The sequence below is a fragment of the Mytilus trossulus genome, chromosome 10, assembly GCF_036588685.1.
Source record: "Mytilus trossulus isolate FHL-02 chromosome 10, PNRI_Mtr1.1.1.hap1, whole genome shotgun sequence".
Lineage (NCBI taxonomy): Eukaryota > Metazoa > Mollusca > Bivalvia > Mytilida > Mytilidae > Mytilus > Mytilus trossulus.
The window spans coordinates 51,447,566-51,466,477 of NC_086382.1; the positions used below are offsets into that span (position 1 = coordinate 51,447,566).

General features: G+C 35.6%; 7 non-coding genes across 7 annotated transcripts; all 7 read right to left on the reverse strand.

Moving 5' to 3' along the window:
- Positions 1–134: 134 nt before the first annotated feature.
- On the reverse strand, positions 135–207 carry Trnak-uuu (transfer RNA lysine (anticodon UUU)). Its single transcript has one exon. It is a non-coding gene; the product is annotated as a tRNA-Lys (tRNA).
- Positions 208–575: 368 nt separating this feature from the next.
- Trnak-uuu (transfer RNA lysine (anticodon UUU)) lies at positions 576–648 on the reverse strand. Its single transcript has one exon. It is a non-coding gene; the product is annotated as a tRNA-Lys (tRNA).
- A 991-nt stretch (positions 649–1,639) lies between these two features.
- On the reverse strand, positions 1,640–1,712 carry Trnak-uuu (transfer RNA lysine (anticodon UUU)). Its single transcript has one exon. It is a non-coding gene; the product is annotated as a tRNA-Lys (tRNA).
- Positions 1,713–2,080: 368 nt separating this feature from the next.
- Trnak-uuu (transfer RNA lysine (anticodon UUU)) lies at positions 2,081–2,153 on the reverse strand. Its single transcript has one exon. It is a non-coding gene; the product is annotated as a tRNA-Lys (tRNA).
- Positions 2,154–3,144: 991 nt separating this feature from the next.
- On the reverse strand, positions 3,145–3,217 carry Trnak-uuu (transfer RNA lysine (anticodon UUU)). The gene has a single exon. It is a non-coding gene; the product is annotated as a tRNA-Lys (tRNA).
- Positions 3,218–3,585: 368 nt separating this feature from the next.
- Positions 3,586–3,658, reverse strand: Trnak-uuu (transfer RNA lysine (anticodon UUU)). The gene has a single exon. It is a non-coding gene; the product is annotated as a tRNA-Lys (tRNA).
- Positions 3,659–6,154: 2,496 nt separating this feature from the next.
- Trnak-uuu (transfer RNA lysine (anticodon UUU)) lies at positions 6,155–6,227 on the reverse strand. Its single transcript has one exon. It is a non-coding gene; the product is annotated as a tRNA-Lys (tRNA).
- Between the last annotated feature and the right edge of the window lie 12,685 nt (positions 6,228–18,912).

Sequence of the window (18,912 nt, forward strand, 5' to 3'; positions counted from 1 at the left end):
CGGAAAGAGGCGGTGGAGATCATGTTGTCGTTTACTTTGACGTTTTTCATGTTTTGCAAGCAAAACTTGTTTTCGAACCTATCCATAACAAGAACACATAGTACTATAACAATAAAGTTTGCCAAAAATTCAGCCGCCCACGTAGGGACTCGAACCCTAGACCCTCAGATTAAAAGTCTGATGCTCTACCGACTGAGCTACGCAGGCTACTTAGAGAACACTCCCAAATTTTGCACATTTATAATTAACAGTTTCTCTCAAAACTTTTTGTTATACCACAGAATAGTTGATATAAAAGACCAGATTTATTTTACAAGTCTACTTAATACGTTTCTATTGTATTATTTGACCCGTTTGCATCGAAATTAAAAGAAAATCAAAACTTATGATCGATGCTTTTCTATATAAATACCATGCAGCTGTGTCCATCGTCAGCTGCTAATAAAATTGCAATCAGACGACATTGTAGAGTCGTTCAAACTTAGGTATAGGGATCACACCTATAACATGTATAAACAAATGATGTCTAGAACAGAAACGATATCAATCCACCTCAAAGGAGCAAAAATTACAATCGCCCACGTAGGGACTCGAACCCTAGACCCTCAGATTAAAAGTCTGATGCTCTACCGACTGAGCTACGCAGGCTGACGATATTGTTGAGAAAACAATATAGTTTATACCTTTCATTTAGCATATAGATAATGTACGGTAAGCATATATATAATGTACGGTACAACTTCGTTAACAGAGTCATTTCAAATTTATAGAAATTTTAAGACAGATCAACTTATTTACAACTGTTCTGCTCTCAATTTGCTTTATGATATAGACTTCTCACACAAGGAAATCCCGAAATTGCTATTATTATTCTGGGAAACGTAGGTTTGCCTGGCCTGAAACGAATTAAGAACACTAAATCAAATTTCTCTTAGTCAAAATGCGGGTCAAGAACATAACGTTAGTGAAAAAAGTCTTGAAGAATTTGCTTTTTAGCGGGAATATCGTTTTCTGATGCAACGCGTGTGATTGGTTGCACTCTATATAGTTAAAAGTCATAACTGTATCTCATGAGCAGAGTGGCGCAGTGGAAGCGTGCTGGGCCCATAACCCAGAGGTCCGTGGATCGAAACCACGCTCTGCTAATTATTTTTTCTCATTGACGAAAATCTTTTTTCAGGCGACTGTCAGGAAATGATGACAAACGAAATTACAGTCAAAATAAAGTTGATCGTAAAACTATGACTCTATCCTGAAAAATCAACTAATTCAGTATGAAAAATATCACATGTATGTAATAAGTTGGTGAAATCCCTCAATATGTAAACGTTTGAATCCTCAAAGTAGTCATTTATGCAGCTATAATATACATGTGCTACTCATTAATCAACAAAAGTTTAAACAAACCAGATAAAGAATCATGAATACCTATTCGAACGTTCGAAAATAAATGCTCATATTGATGATATATCAGTCCACATATTATATAAACCTATCTTTCGTCACGGAAAGAGGCGGTGGAGATCATGTTGTCGTTTACTTTGACGTTTTTCATGTTTTGCAAGCAAAACTTGTTTTCGAACCTATCCATAACAAGAACACATAGTACTATAACAATAAAGTTTGCCAAAAATTCAGCCGCCCACGTAGGGACTCGAACCCTAGACCCTCAGATTAAAAGTCTGATGCTCTACCGACTGAGCTACGCAGGCTACTTAGAGAACACTCCCAAATTTTGCACATTTATAATTAACAGTTTCTCTCAAAACTTTTTGTTATACCACAGAATAGTTGATATAAAAGACCAGATTTATTTTACAAGTCTACTTAATACGTTTCTATTGTATTATTTGACCCGTTTGCATCGAAATTAAAAGAAAATCAAAACTTATGATCGATGCTTTTCTATATAAATACCATGCAGCTGTGTCCATCGTCAGCTGCTAATAAAATTGCAATCAGACGACATTGTAGAGTCGTTCAAACTTAGGTATAGGGATCACACCTATAACATGTATAAACAAATGATGTCTAGAACAGAAACGATATCAATCCACCTCAAAGGAGCAAAAATTACAATCGCCCACGTAGGGACTCGAACCCTAGACCCTCAGATTAAAAGTCTGATGCTCTACCGACTGAGCTACGCAGGCTGACGATATTGTTGAGAAAACAATATAGTTTATACCTTTCATTTAGCATATAGATAATGTACGGTAAGCATATATATAATGTACGGTACAACTTCGTTAACAGAGTCATTTCAAATTTATAGAAATTTTAAGACAGATCAACTTATTTACAACTGTTCTGCTCTCAATTTGCTTTATGATATAGACTTCTCACACAAGGAAATCCCGAAATTGCTATTATTATTCTGGGAAACGTAGGTTTGCCTGGCCTGAAACGAATTAAGAACACTAAATCAAATTTCTCTTAGTCAAAATGCGGGTCAAGAACATAACGTTAGTGAAAAAAGTCTTGAAGAATTTGCTTTTTAGCGGGAATATCGTTTTCTGATGCAACGCGTGTGATTGGTTGCACTCTATATAGTTAAAAGTCATAACTGTATCTCATGAGCAGAGTGGCGCAGTGGAAGCGTGCTGGGCCCATAACCCAGAGGTCCGTGGATCGAAACCACGCTCTGCTAATTATTTTTTCTCATTGACGAAAATCTTTTTTCAGGCGACTGTCAGGAAATGATGACAAACGAAATTACAGTCAAAATAAAGTTGATCGTAAAACTATGACTCTATCCTGAAAAATCAACTAATTCAGTATGAAAAATATCACATGTATGTAATAAGTTGGTGAAATCCCTCAATATGTAAACGTTTGAATCCTCAAAGTAGTCATTTATGCAGCTATAATATACATGTGCTACTCATTAATCAACAAAAGTTTAAACAAACCAGATAAAGAATCATGAATACCTATTCGAACGTTCGAAAATAAATGCTCATATTGATGATATATCAGTCCACATATTATATAAACCTATCTTTCGTCACGGAAAGAGGCGGTGGAGATCATGTTGTCGTTTACTTTGACGTTTTTCATGTTTTGCAAGCAAAACTTGTTTTCGAACCTATCCATAACAAGAACACATAGTACTATAACAATAAAGTTTGCCAAAAATTCAGCCGCCCACGTAGGGACTCGAACCCTAGACCCTCAGATTAAAAGTCTGATGCTCTACCGACTGAGCTACGCAGGCTACTTAGAGAACACTCCCAAATTTTGCACATTTATAATTAACAGTTTCTCTCAAAACTTTTTGTTATACCACAGAATAGTTGATATAAAAGACCAGATTTATTTTACAAGTCTACTTAATACGTTTCTATTGTATTATTTGACCCGTTTGCATCGAAATTAAAAGAAAATCAAAACTTATGATCGATGCTTTTCTATATAAATACCATGCAGCTGTGTCCATCGTCAGCTGCTAATAAAATTGCAATCAGACGACATTGTAGAGTCGTTCAAACTTAGGTATAGGGATCACACCTATAACATGTATAAACAAATGATGTCTAGAACAGAAACGATATCAATCCACCTCAAAGGAGCAAAAATTACAATCGCCCACGTAGGGACTCGAACCCTAGACCCTCAGATTAAAAGTCTGATGCTCTACCGACTGAGCTACGCAGGCTGACGATATTGTTGAGAAAACAATATAGTTTATACCTTTCATTTAGCATATAGATAATGTACGGTAAGCATATATATAATGTACGGTACAACTTCGTTAACAGAGTCATTTCAAATTTATAGAAATTTTAAGACAGATCAACTTATTTACAACTGTTCTGCTCTCAATTTGCTTTATGATATAGACTTCTCACACAAGGAAATCCCGAAATTGCTATTATTATTCTGGGAAACGTAGGTTTGCCTGGCCTGAAACGAATTAAGAACACTAAATCAAATTTCTCTTAGTCAAAATGCGGGTCAAGAACATAACGTTAGTGAAAAAAGTCTTGAAGAATTTGCTTTTTAGCGGGAATATCGTTTTCTGATGCAACGCGTGTGATTGGTTGCACTCTATATAGTTAAAAGTCATAACTGTATCTCATGAGCAGAGTGGCGCAGTGGAAGCGTGCTGGGCCCATAACCCAGAGGTCCGTGGATCGAAACCACGCTCTGCTAATTATTTTTTCTCATTGACGAAAATCTTTTTTCAGGCGACTGTCAGGAAATGATGACAAACGAAATTACAGTCAAAATAAAGTTGATCGTAAAACTATGACTCTATCCTGAAAAATCAACTAATTCAGTATGAAAAATATCACATGTATGTAATAAGTTGGTGAAATCCCTCAATATGTAAACGTTTGAATCCTCAAAGTAGTCATTTATGCAGCTATAATATACATGTGCTACTCATTAATCAACAAAAGTTTAAACAAACCAGATAAAGAATCATGAATACCTATTCGAACGTTCGAAAATAAATGCTCATATTGATGATATATCAGTCCACATATTATATAAACCTATCTTTCGTCACGGAAAGAGGCGGTGGAGATCATGTTGTCGTTTACTTTGACGTTTTTCATGTTTTGCAAGCAAAACTTGTTTTCGAACCTATCCATAACAAGAACACATAGTACTATAACAATAAAGTTTGCCAAAAATTCAGCCGCCCACGTAGGGACTCGAACCCTAGACCCTCAGATTAAAAGTCTGATGCTCTACCGACTGAGCTACGCAGGCTACTTAGAGAACACTCCCAAATTTTGCACATTTATAATTAACAGTTTCTCTCAAAACTTTTTGTTATACCACAGAATAGTTGATATAAAAGACCAGATTTATTTTACAAGTCTACTTAATACGTTTCTATTGTATTATTTGACCCGTTTGCATCGAAATTAAAAGAAAATCAAAACTTATGATCGATGCTTTTCTATATAAATACCATGCAGCTGTGTCCATCGTCAGCTGCTAATAAAATTGCAATCAGACGACATTGTAGAGTCGTTCAAACTTAGGTATAGGGATCACACCTATAACATGTATAAACAAATGATGTCTAGAACAGAAACGATATCAATCCACCTCAAAGGAGCAAAAATTACAATCGCCCACGTAGGGACTCGAACCCTAGACCCTCAGATTAAAAGTCTGATGCTCTACCGACTGAGCTACGCAGGCTGACGATATTGTTGAGAAAACAATATAGTTTATACCTTTCATTTAGCATATAGATAATGTACGGTAAGCATATATATAATGTACGGTACAACTTCGTTAACAGAGTCATTTCAAATTTATAGAAATTTTAAGACAGATCAACTTATTTACAACTGTTCTGCTCTCAATTTGCTTTATGATATAGACTTCTCACACAAGGAAATCCCGAAATTGCTATTATTATTCTGGGAAACGTAGGTTTGCCTGGCCTGAAACGAATTAAGAACACTAAATCAAATTTCTCTTAGTCAAAATGCGGGTCAAGAACATAACGTTAGTGAAAAAAGTCTTGAAGAATTTGCTTTTTAGCGGGAATATCGTTTTCTGATGCAACGCGTGTGATTGGTTGCACTCTATATAGTTAAAAGTCATAACTGTATCTCATGAGCAGAGTGGCGCAGTGGAAGCGTGCTGGGCCCATAACCCAGAGGTCCGTGGATCGAAACCACGCTCTGCTAATTATTTTTTCTCATTGACGAAAATCTTTTTTCAGGCGACTGTCAGGAAATGATGACAAACGAAATTACAGTCAAAATAAAGTTGATCGTAAAACTATGACTCTATCCTGAAAAATCAACTAATTCAGTATGAAAAATATCACATGTATGTAATAAGTTGGTGAAATCCCTCAATATGTAAACGTTTGAATCCTCAAAGTAGTCATTTATGCAGCTATAATATACATGTGCTACTCATTAATCAACAAAAGTTTAAACAAACCAGATAAAGAATCATGAATACCTATTCGAACGTTCGAAAATAAATGCTCATATTGATGATATATCAGTCCACATATTATATAAACCTATCTTTCGTCACGGAAAGAGGCGGTGGAGATCATGTTGTCGTTTACTTTGACGTTTTTCATGTTTTGCAAGCAAAACTTGTTTTCGAACCTATCCATAACAAGAACACATAGTACTATAACAATAAAGTTTGCCAAAAATTCAGCCGCCCACGTAGGGACTCGAACCCTAGACCCTCAGATTAAAAGTCTGATGCTCTACCGACTGAGCTACGTAGGCTACTTAGAGAACACTCCCAAATTTTGCACATTTATAATTAACAGTTTCTCTCAAAACTTTTTGTTATACCACAGAATAGTTGATATAAAAGACCAGATTTATTTTACAAGTCTACTTAATACGTTTCTATTGTATTATTTGACCCGTTTGCATCGAAATTAAAAGAAAATCAAAACTTATGATCGATGCTTTTCTATATAAATACCATGCAGCTGTGTCCATCGTCAGCTGCTAATAAAATTGCAATCAGACGACATTGTAGAGTCGTTCAAACTTAGGTATAGGGATCACACCTATAACATGTATAAACAAATGATGTCTAGAACAGAAACGATATCAATCCACCTCAAAGGAGCAAAAATTACAATCGCCCACGTAGGGACTCGAACCCTAGACCCTCAGATTAAAAGTCTGATGCTCTACCGACTGAGCTACGCAGGCTGACGATATTGTTGAGAAAACAATATAGTTTATACCTTTCATTTAGCATATAGATAATGTACGGTAAGCATATATATAATGTACGGTACAACTTCGTTAACAGAGTCATTTCAAATTTATAGAAATTTTAAGACAGATCAACTTATTTACAACTGTTCTGCTCTCAATTTGCTTTATGATATAGACTTCTCACACAAGGAAATCCCGAAATTGCTATTATTATTCTGGGAAACGTAGGTTTGCCTGGCCTGAAACGAATTAAGAACACTAAATCAAATTTCTCTTAGTCAAAATGCGGGTCAAGAACATAACGTTAGTGAAAAAAGTCTTGAAGAATTTGCTTTTTAGCGGGAATATCGTTTTCTGATGCAACGCGTGTGATTGGTTGCACTCTATATAGTTAAAAGTCATAACTGTATCTCATGAGCAGAGTGGCGCAGTGGAAGCGTGCTGGGCCCATAACCCAGAGGTCCGTGGATCGAAACCACGCTCTGCTAATTATTTTTTCTCATTGACGAAAATCTTTTTTCAGGCGACTGTCAGGAAATGATGACAAACGAAATTACAGTCAAAATAAAGTTGATCGTAAAACTATGACTCTATCCTGAAAAATCAACTAATTCAGTATGAAAAATATCACATGTATGTAATAAGTTGGTGAAATCCCTCAATATGTAAACGTTTGAATCCTCAAAGTAGTCATTTATGCAGCTATAATATACATGTGCTACTCATTAATCAACAAAAGTTTAAACAAACCAGATAAAGAATCATGAATACCTATTCGAACGTTCGAAAATAAATGCTCATATTGATGATATATCAGTCCACATATTATATAAACCTATCTTTCGTCACGGAAAGAGGCGGTGGAGATCATGTTGTCGTTTACTTTGACGTTTTTCATGTTTTGCAAGCAAAACTTGTTTTCGAACCTATCCATAACAAGAACACATAGTACTATAACAATAAAGTTTGCCAAAAATTCAGCCGCCCACGTAGGGACTCGAACCCTAGACCCTCAGATTAAAAGTCTGATGCTCTACCGACTGAGCTACGCAGGCTACTTAGAGAACACTCCCAAATTTTGCACATTTATAATTAACAGTTTCTCTCAAAACTTTTTGTTATACCACAGAATAGTTGATATAAAAGACCAGATTTATTTTACAAGTCTACTTAATACGTTTCTATTGTATTATTTGACCCGTTTGCATCGAAATTAAAAGAAAATCAAAACTTATGATCGATGCTTTTCTATATAAATACCATGCAGCTGTGTCCATCGTCAGCTGCTAATAAAATTGCAATCAGACGACATTGTAGAGTCGTTCAAACTTAGGTATAGGGATCACACCTATAACATGTATAAACAAATGATGTCTAGAACAGAAACGATATCAATCCACCTCAAAGGAGCAAAAATTACAATCGCCCACGTAGGGACTCGAACCCTAGACCCTCAGATTAAAAGTCTGATGCTCTACCGACTGAGCTACGCAGGCTGACGATATTGTTGAGAAAACAATATAGTTTATACCTTTCATTTAGCATATAGATAATGTACGGTAAGCATATATATAATGTACGGTACAACTTCGTTAACAGAGTCATTTCAAATTTATAGAAATTTTAAGACAGATCAACTTATTTACAACTGTTCTGCTCTCAATTTGCTTTATGATATAGACTTCTCACACAAGGAAATCCCGAAATTGCTATTATTATTCTGGGAAACGTAGGTTTGCCTGGCCTGAAACGAATTAAGAACACTAAATCAAATTTCTCTTAGTCAAAATGCGGGTCAAGAACATAACGTTAGTGAAAAAAGTCTTGAAGAATTTGCTTTTTAGCGGGAATATCGTTTTCTGATGCAACGCGTGTGATTGGTTGCACTCTATATAGTTAAAAGTCATAACTGTATCTCATGAGCAGAGTGGCGCAGTGGAAGCGTGCTGGGCCCATAACCCAGAGGTCCGTGGATCGAAACCACGCTCTGCTAATTATTTTTTCTCATTGACGAAAATCTTTTTTCAGGCGACTGTCAGGAAATGATGACAAACGAAATTACAGTCAAAATAAAGTTGATCGTAAAACTATGACTCTATCCTGAAAAATCAACTAATTCAGTATGAAAAATATCACATGTATGTAATAAGTTGGTGAAATCCCTCAATATGTAAACGTTTGAATCCTCAAAGTAGTCATTTATGCAGCTATAATATACATGTGCTACTCATTAATCAACAAAAGTTTAAACAAACCAGATAAAGAATCATGAATACCTATTCGAACGTTCGAAAATAAATGCTCATATTGATGATATATCAGTCCACATATTATATAAACCTATCTTTCGTCACGGAAAGAGGCGGTGGAGATCATGTTGTCGTTTACTTTGACGTTTTTCATGTTTTGCAAGCAAAACTTGTTTTCGAACCTATCCATAACAAGAACACATAGTACTATAACAATAAAGTTTGCCAAAAATTCAGCCGCCCACGTAGGGACTCGAACCCTAGACCCTCAGATTAAAAGTCTGATGCTCTACCGACTGAGCTACGCAGGCTACTTAGAGAACACTCCCAAATTTTGCACATTTATAATTAACAGTTTCTCTCAAAACTTTTTGTTATACCACAGAATAGTTGATATAAAAGACCAGATTTATTTTACAAGTCTACTTAATACGTTTCTATTGTATTATTTGACCCGTTTGCATCGAAATTAAAAGAAAATCAAAACTTATGATCGATGCTTTTCTATATAAATACCATGCAGCTGTGTCCATCGTCAGCTGCTAATAAAATTGCAATCAGACGACATTGTAGAGTCGTTCAAACTTAGGTATAGGGATCACACCTATAACATGTATAAACAAATGATGTCTAGAACAGAAACGATATCAATCCACCTCAAAGGAGCAAAAATTACAATCGCCCACGTAGGGACTCGAACCCTAGACCCTCAGATTAAAAGTCTGATGCTCTACCGACTGAGCTACGCAGGCTGACGATATTGTTGAGAAAACAATATAGTTTATACCTTTCATTTAGCATATAGATAATGTACGGTAAGCATATATATAATGTACGGTACAACTTCGTTAACAGAGTCATTTCAAATTTATAGAAATTTTAAGACAGATCAACTTATTTACAACTGTTCTGCTCTCAATTTGCTTTATGATATAGACTTCTCACACAAGGAAATCCCGAAATTGCTATTATTATTCTGGGAAACGTAGGTTTGCCTGGCCTGAAACGAATTAAGAACACTAAATCAAATTTCTCTTAGTCAAAATGCGGGTCAAGAACATAACGTTAGTGAAAAAAGTCTTGAAGAATTTGCTTTTTAGCGGGAATATCGTTTTCTGATGCAACGCGTGTGATTGGTTGCACTCTATATAGTTAAAAGTCATAACTGTATCTCATGAGCAGAGTGGCGCAGTGGAAGCGTGCTGGGCCCATAACCCAGAGGTCCGTGGATCGAAACCACGCTCTGCTAATTATTTTTTCTCATTGACGAAAATCTTTTTTCAGGCGACTGTCAGGAAATGATGACAAACGAAATTACAGTCAAAATAAAGTTGATCGTAAAACTATGACTCTATCCTGAAAAATCAACTAATTCAGTATGAAAAATATCACATGTATGTAATAAGTTGGTGAAATCCCTCAATATGTAAACGTTTGAATCCTCAAAGTAGTCATTTATGCAGCTATAATATACATGTGCTACTCATTAATCAACAAAAGTTTAAACAAACCAGATAAAGAATCATGAATACCTATTCGAACGTTCGAAAATAAATGCTCATATTGATGATATATCAGTCCACATATTATATAAACCTATCTTTCGTCACGGAAAGAGGCGGTGGAGATCATGTTGTCGTTTACTTTGACGTTTTTCATGTTTTGCAAGCAAAACTTGTTTTCGAACCTATCCATAACAAGAACACATAGTACTATAACAATAAAGTTTGCCAAAAATTCAGCCGCCCACGTAGGGACTCGAACCCTAGACCCTCAGATTAAAAGTCTGATGCTCTACCGACTGAGCTACGCAGGCTACTTAGAGAACACTCCCAAATTTTGCACATTTATAATTAACAGTTTCTCTCAAAACTTTTTGTTATACCACAGAATAGTTGATATAAAAGACCAGATTTATTTTACAAGTCTACTTAATACGTTTCTATTGTATTATTTGACCCGTTTGCATCGAAATTAAAAGAAAATCAAAACTTATGATCGATGCTTTTCTATATAAATACCATGCAGCTGTGTCCATCGTCAGCTGCTAATAAAATTGCAATCAGACGACATTGTAGAGTCGTTCAAACTTAGGTATAGGGATCACACCTATAACATGTATAAACAAATGATGTCTAGAACAGAAACGATATCAATCCACCTCAAAGGAGCAAAAATTACAATCGCCCACGTAGGGACTCGAACCCTAGACCCTCAGATTAAAAGTCTGATGCTCTACCGACTGAGCTACGCAGGCTGACGATATTGTTGAGAAAACAATATAGTTTATACCTTTCATTTAGCATATAGATAATGTACGGTAAGCATATATATAATGTACGGTACAACTTCGTTAACAGAGTCATTTCAAATTTATAGAAATTTTAAGACAGATCAACTTATTTACAACTGTTCTGCTCTCAATTTGCTTTATGATATAGACTTCTCACACAAGGAAATCCCGAAATTGCTATTATTATTCTGGGAAACGTAGGTTTGCCTGGCCTGAAACGAATTAAGAACACTAAATCAAATTTCTCTTAGTCAAAATGCGGGTCAAGAACATAACGTTAGTGAAAAAAGTCTTGAAGAATTTGCTTTTTAGCGGGAATATCGTTTTCTGATGCAACGCGTGTGATTGGTTGCACTCTATATAGTTAAAAGTCATAACTGTATCTCATGAGCAGAGTGGCGCAGTGGAAGCGTGCTGGGCCCATAACCCAGAGGTCCGTGGATCGAAACCACGCTCTGCTAATTATTTTTTCTCATTGACGAAAATCTTTTTTCAGGCGACTGTCAGGAAATGATGACAAACGAAATTACAGTCAAAATAAAGTTGATCGTAAAACTATGACTCTATCCTGAAAAATCAACTAATTCAGTATGAAAAATATCACATGTATGTAATAAGTTGGTGAAATCCCTCAATATGTAAACGTTTGAATCCTCAAAGTAGTCATTTATGCAGCTATAATATACATGTGCTACTCATTAATCAACAAAAGTTTAAACAAACCAGATAAAGAATCATGAATACCTATTCGAACGTTCGAAAATAAATGCTCATATTGATGATATATCAGTCCACATATTATATAAACCTATCTTTCGTCACGGAAAGAGGCGGTGGAGATCATGTTGTCGTTTACTTTGACGTTTTTCATGTTTTGCAAGCAAAACTTGTTTTCGAACCTATCCATAACAAGAACACATAGTACTATAACAATAAAGTTTGCCAAAAATTCAGCCGCCCACGTAGGGACTCGAACCCTAGACCCTCAGATTAAAAGTCTGATGCTCTACCGACTGAGCTACGCAGGCTACTTAGAGAACACTCCCAAATTTTGCACATTTATAATTAACAGTTTCTCTCAAAACTTTTTGTTATACCACAGAATAGTTGATATAAAAGACCAGATTTATTTTACAAGTCTACTTAATACGTTTCTATTGTATTATTTGACCCGTTTGCATCGAAATTAAAAGAAAATCAAAACTTATGATCGATGCTTTTCTATATAAATACCATGCAGCTGTGTCCATCGTCAGCTGCTAATAAAATTGCAATCAGACGACATTGTAGAGTCGTTCAAACTTAGGTATAGGGATCACACCTATAACATGTATAAACAAATGATGTCTAGAACAGAAACGATATCAATCCACCTCAAAGGAGCAAAAATTACAATCGCCCACGTAGGGACTCGAACCCTAGACCCTCAGATTAAAAGTCTGATGCTCTACCGACTGAGCTACGCAGGCTGACGATATTGTTGAGAAAACAATATAGTTTATACCTTTCATTTAGCATATAGATAATGTACGGTAAGCATATATATAATGTACGGTACAACTTCGTTAACAGAGTCATTTCAAATTTATAGAAATTTTAAGACAGATCAACTTATTTACAACTGTTCTGCTCTCAATTTGCTTTATGATATAGACTTCTCACACAAGGAAATCCCGAAATTGCTATTATTATTCTGGGAAACGTAGGTTTGCCTGGCCTGAAACGAATTAAGAACACTAAATCAAATTTCTCTTAGTCAAAATGCGGGTCAAGAACATAACGTTAGTGAAAAAAGTCTTGAAGAATTTGCTTTTTAGCGGGAATATCGTTTTCTGATGCAACGCGTGTGATTGGTTGCACTCTATATAGTTAAAAGTCATAACTGTATCTCATGAGCAGAGTGGCGCAGTGGAAGCGTGCTGGGCCCATAACCCAGAGGTCCGTGGATCGAAACCACGCTCTGCTAATTATTTTTTCTCATTGACGAAAATCTTTTTTCAGGCGACTGTCAGGAAATGATGACAAACGAAATTACAGTCAAAATAAAGTTGATCGTAAAACTATGACTCTATCCTGAAAAATCAACTAATTCAGTATGAAAAATATCACATGTATGTAATAAGTTGGTGAAATCCCTCAATATGTAAACGTTTGAATCCTCAAAGTAGTCATTTATGCAGCTATAATATACATGTGCTACTCATTAATCAACAAAAGTTTAAACAAACCAGATAAAGAATCATGAATACCTATTCGAACGTTCGAAAATAAATGCTCATATTGATGATATATCAGTCCACATATTATATAAACCTATCTTTCGTCACGGAAAGAGGCGGTGGAGATCATGTTGTCGTTTACTTTGACGTTTTTCATGTTTTGCAAGCAAAACTTGTTTTCGAACCTATCCATAACAAGAACACATAGTACTATAACAATAAAGTTTGCCAAAAATTCAGCCGCCCACGTAGGGACTCGAACCCTAGACCCTCAGATTAAAAGTCTGATGCTCTACCGACTGAGCTACGCAGGCTACTTAGAGAACACTCCCAAATTTTGCACATTTATAATTAACAGTTTCTCTCAAAACTTTTTGTTATACCACAGAATAGTTGATATAAAAGACCAGATTTATTTTACAAGTCTACTTAATACGTTTCTATTGTATTATTTGACCCGTTTGCATCGAAATTAAAAGAAAATCAAAACTTATGATCGATGCTTTTCTATATAAATACCATGCAGCTGTGTCCATCGTCAGCTGCTAATAAAATTGCAATCAGACGACATTGTAGAGTCGTTCAAACTTAGGTATAGGGATCACACCTATAACATGTATAAACAAATGATGTCTAGAACAGAAACGATATCAATCCACCTCAAAGGAGCAAAAATTACAATCGCCCACGTAGGGACTCGAACCCTAGACCCTCAGATTAAAAGTCTGATGCTCTACCGACTGAGCTACGCAGGCTGACGATATTGTTGAGAAAACAATATAGTTTATACCTTTCATTTAGCATATAGATAATGTACGGTAAGCATATATATAATGTACGGTACAACTTCGTTAACAGAGTCATTTCAAATTTATAGAAATTTTAAGACAGATCAACTTATTTACAACTGTTCTGCTCTCAATTTGCTTTATGATATAGACTTCTCACACAAGGAAATCCCGAAATTGCTATTATTATTCTGGGAAACGTAGGTTTGCCTGGCCTGAAACGAATTAAGAACACTAAATCAAATTTCTCTTAGTCAAAATGCGGGTCAAGAACATAACGTTAGTGAAAAAAGTCTTGAAGAATTTGCTTTTTAGCGGGAATATCGTTTTCTGATGCAACGCGTGTGATTGGTTGCACTCTATATAGTTAAAAGTCATAACTGTATCTCATGAGCAGAGTGGCGCAGTGGAAGCGTGCTGGGCCCATAACCCAGAGGTCCGTGGATCGAAACCACGCTCTGCTAATTATTTTTTCTCATTGACGAAAATCTTTTTTCAGGCGACTGTCAGGAAATGATGACAAACGAAATTACAGTCAAAATAAAGTTGATCGTAAAACTATGACTCTATCCTGAAAAATCAACTAATTCAGTATGAAAAATATCACATGTATGTAATAAGTTGGTGAAATCCCTCAATATGTAAACGTTTGAATCCTCAAAGTAGTCATTTATGCAGCTATAATATACATGTGCTACTCATTAATCAACAAAAGTTTAAACAAACCAGATAAAGAATCATGAATACCTATTCGAACGTTCGAAAATAAATGCTCATATTGATGATATATCAGTCCACATATTATATAAACCTATCTTTCGTCACGGAAAGAGGCGGTGGAGATCATGTTGTCGTTTACTTTGACGTTTTTCATGTTTTGCAAGCAAAACTTGTTTTCGAACCTATCCATAACAAGAACACATAGTACTATAACAATAAAGTTTGCCAAAAATTCAGCCGCCCACGTAGGGACTCGAACCCTAGACCCTCAGATTAAAAGTCTGATGCTCTACCGACTGAGCTACGCAGGCTACTTAGAGAACACTCCCAAATTTTGCACATTTATAATTAACAGTTTCTCTCAAAACTTTTTGTTATACCACAGAATAGTTGATATAAAAGACCAGATTTATTTTACAAGTCTACTTAATACGTTTCTATTGTATTATTTGACCCGTTTGCATCGAAATTAAAAGAAAATCAAAACTTATGATCGATGCTTTTCTATATAAATACCATGCAGCTGTGTCCATCGTCAGCTGCTAATAAAATTGCAATCAGACGACATTGTAGAGTCGTTCAAACTTAGGTATAGGGATCACACCTATAACATGTATAAACAAATGATGTCTAGAACAGAAACGATATCAATCCACCTCAAAGGAGCAAAAATTACAATCGCCCACGTAGGGACTCGAACCCTAGACCCTCAGATTAAAAGTCTGATGCTCTACCGACTGAGCTACGCAGGCTGACGATATTGTTGAGAAAACAATATAGTTTATACCTTTCATTTAGCATATAGATAATGTACGGTAAGCATATATATAATGTACGGTACAACTTCGTTAACAGAGTCATTTCAAATTTATAGAAATTTTAAGACAGATCAACTTATTTACAACTGTTCTGCTCTCAATTTGCTTTATGATATAGACTTCTCACACAAGGAAATCCCGAAATTGCTATTATTATTCTGGGAAACGTAGGTTTGCCTGGCCTGAAACGAATTAAGAACACTAAATCAAATTTCTCTTAGTCAAAATGCGGGTCAAGAACATAACGTTAGTGAAAAAAGTCTTGAAGAATTTGCTTTTTAGCGGGAATATCGTTTTCTGATGCAACGCGTGTGATTGGTTGCACTCTATATAGTTAAAAGTCATAACTGTATCTCATGAGCAGAGTGGCGCAGTGGAAGCGTGCTGGGCCCATAACCCAGAGGTCCGTGGATCGAAACCACGCTCTGCTAATTATTTTTTCTCATTGACGAAAATCTTTTTTCAGGCGACTGTCAGGAAATGATGACAAACGAAATTACAGTCAAAATAAAGTTGATCGTAAAACTATGACTCTATCCTGAAAAATCAACTAATTCAGTATGAAAAATATCACATGTATGTAATAAGTTGGTGAAATCCCTCAATATGTAAACGTTTGAATCCTCAAAGTAGTCATTTATGCAGCTATAATATACATGTGCTACTCATTAATCAACAAAAGTTTAAACAAACCAGATAAAGAATCATGAATACCTATTCGAACGTTCGAAAATAAATGCTCATATTGATGATATATCAGTCCACATATTATATAAACCTATCTTTCGTCACGGAAAGAGGCGGTGGAGATCATGTTGTCGTTTACTTTGACGTTTTTCATGTTTTGCAAGCAAAACTTGTTTTCGAACCTATCCATAACAAGAACACATAGTACTATAACAATAAAGTTTGCCAAAAATTCAGCCGCCCACGTAGGGACTCGAACCCTAGACCCTCAGATTAAAAGTCTGATGCTCTACCGACTGAGCTACGCAGGCTACTTAGAGAACACTCCCAAATTTTGCACATTTATAATTAACAGTTTCTCTCAAAACTTTTTGTTATACCACAGAATAGTTGATATAAAAGACCAGATTTATTTTACAAGTCTACTTAATACGTTTCTATTGTATTATTTGACCCGTTTGCATCGAAATTAAAAGAAAATCAAAACTTATGATCGATGCTTTTCTATATAAATACCATGCAGCTGTGTCCATCGTCAGCTGCTAATAAAATTGCAATCAGACGACATTGTAGAGTCGTTCAAACTTAGGTATAGGGATCACACCTATAACATGTATAAACAAATGATGTCTAGAACAGAAACGATATCAATCCACCTCAAAGGAGCAAAAATTACAATCGCCCACGTAGGGACTCGAACCCTAGACCCTCAGATTAAAAGTCTGATGCTCTACCGACTGAGCTACGCAGGCTGACGATATTGTTGAGAAAACAATATAGTTTATACCTTTCATTTAGCATATAGATAATGTACGGTAAGCATATATATAATGTACGGTACAACTTCGTTAACAGAGTCATTTCAAATTTATAGAAATTTTAAGACAGATCAACTTATTTACAACTGTTCTGCTCTCAATTTGCTTTATGATATAGACTTCTCACACAAGGAAATCCCGAAATTGCTATTATTATTCTGGGAAACGTAGGTTTGCCTGGCCTGAAACGAATTAAGAACACTAAATCAAATTTCTCTTAGTCAAAATGCGGGTCAAGAACATAACGTTAGTGAAAAAAGTCTTGAAGAATTTGCTTTTTAGCGGGAATATCGTTTTCTGATGCAACGCGTGTGATTGGTTGCACTCTATATAGTTAAAAGTCATAACTGTATCTCATGAGCAGAGTGGCGCAGTGGAAGCGTGCTGGGCCCATAACCCAGAGGTCCGTGGATCGAAACCACGCTCTGCTAATTATTTTTTCTCATTGACGAAAATCTTTTTTCAGGCGACTGTCAGGAAATGATGACAAACGAAATTACAGTCAAAATAAAGTTGATCGTAAAACTATGACTCTATCCTGAAAAATCAACTAATTCAGTATGAAAAATATCACATGTATGTAATAAGTTGGTGAAATCCCTCAATATGTAAACGTTTGAATCCTCAAAGTAGTCATTTATGCAGCTATAATATACATGTGCTACTCATTAATCAACAAAAGTTTAAACAAACCAGATAAAGAATCATGAATACCTATTCGAACGTTCGAAAATAAATGCTCATATTGATGATATATCAGTCCACATATTATATAAACCTATCTTTCGTCACGGAAAGAGGCGGTGGAGATCATGTTGTCGTTTACTTTGACGTTTTTCATGTTTTGCAAGCAAAACTTGTTTTCGAACCTATCCATAACAAGAACACATAGTACTATAACAATAAAGTTTGCCAAAAATTCAGCCGCCCACGTAGGGACTCGAACCCTAGACCCTCAGATTAAAAGTCTGATGCTCTACCGACTGAGCTACGCAGGCTACTTAGAGAACACTCCCAAATTTTGCACATTTATAATTAACAGTTTCTCTCAAAACTTTTTGTTATACCACAGAATAGTTGATATAAAAGACCAGATTTATTTTACAAGTCTACTTAATACGTTTCTATTGTATTATTTGACCCGTTTGCATCGAAATTAAAAGAAAATCAAAACTTATGATCGATGCTTTTCTATATAAATACCATGCAGCTGTGTCCATCGTCAGCTGCTAATAAAATTGCAATCAGACGACATTGTAGAGTCGTTCAAACTTAGGTATAGGGATCACACCTATAACATGTATAAACAAATGATGTCTAGAACAGAAACGATATCAATCCACCTCAAAGGAGCAAAAATTACAATCGCCCACGTAGGGACTCGAACCCTAGACCCTCAGATTAAAAGTCTGATGCTCTACCGACTGAGCTACGCAGGCTGACGATATTGTTGAGAAAACAATATAGTTTATACCTTTCATTTAGCATATAGATAATGTACGGTAAGCATATATATAATGTACGGTACAACTTCGTTAACAGAGTCATTTCAAATTTATAGAAATTTTAAGACAGATCAACTTATTTACAACTGTTCTGCTCTCAATTTGCTTTATGATATAGACTTCTCACACAAGGAAATC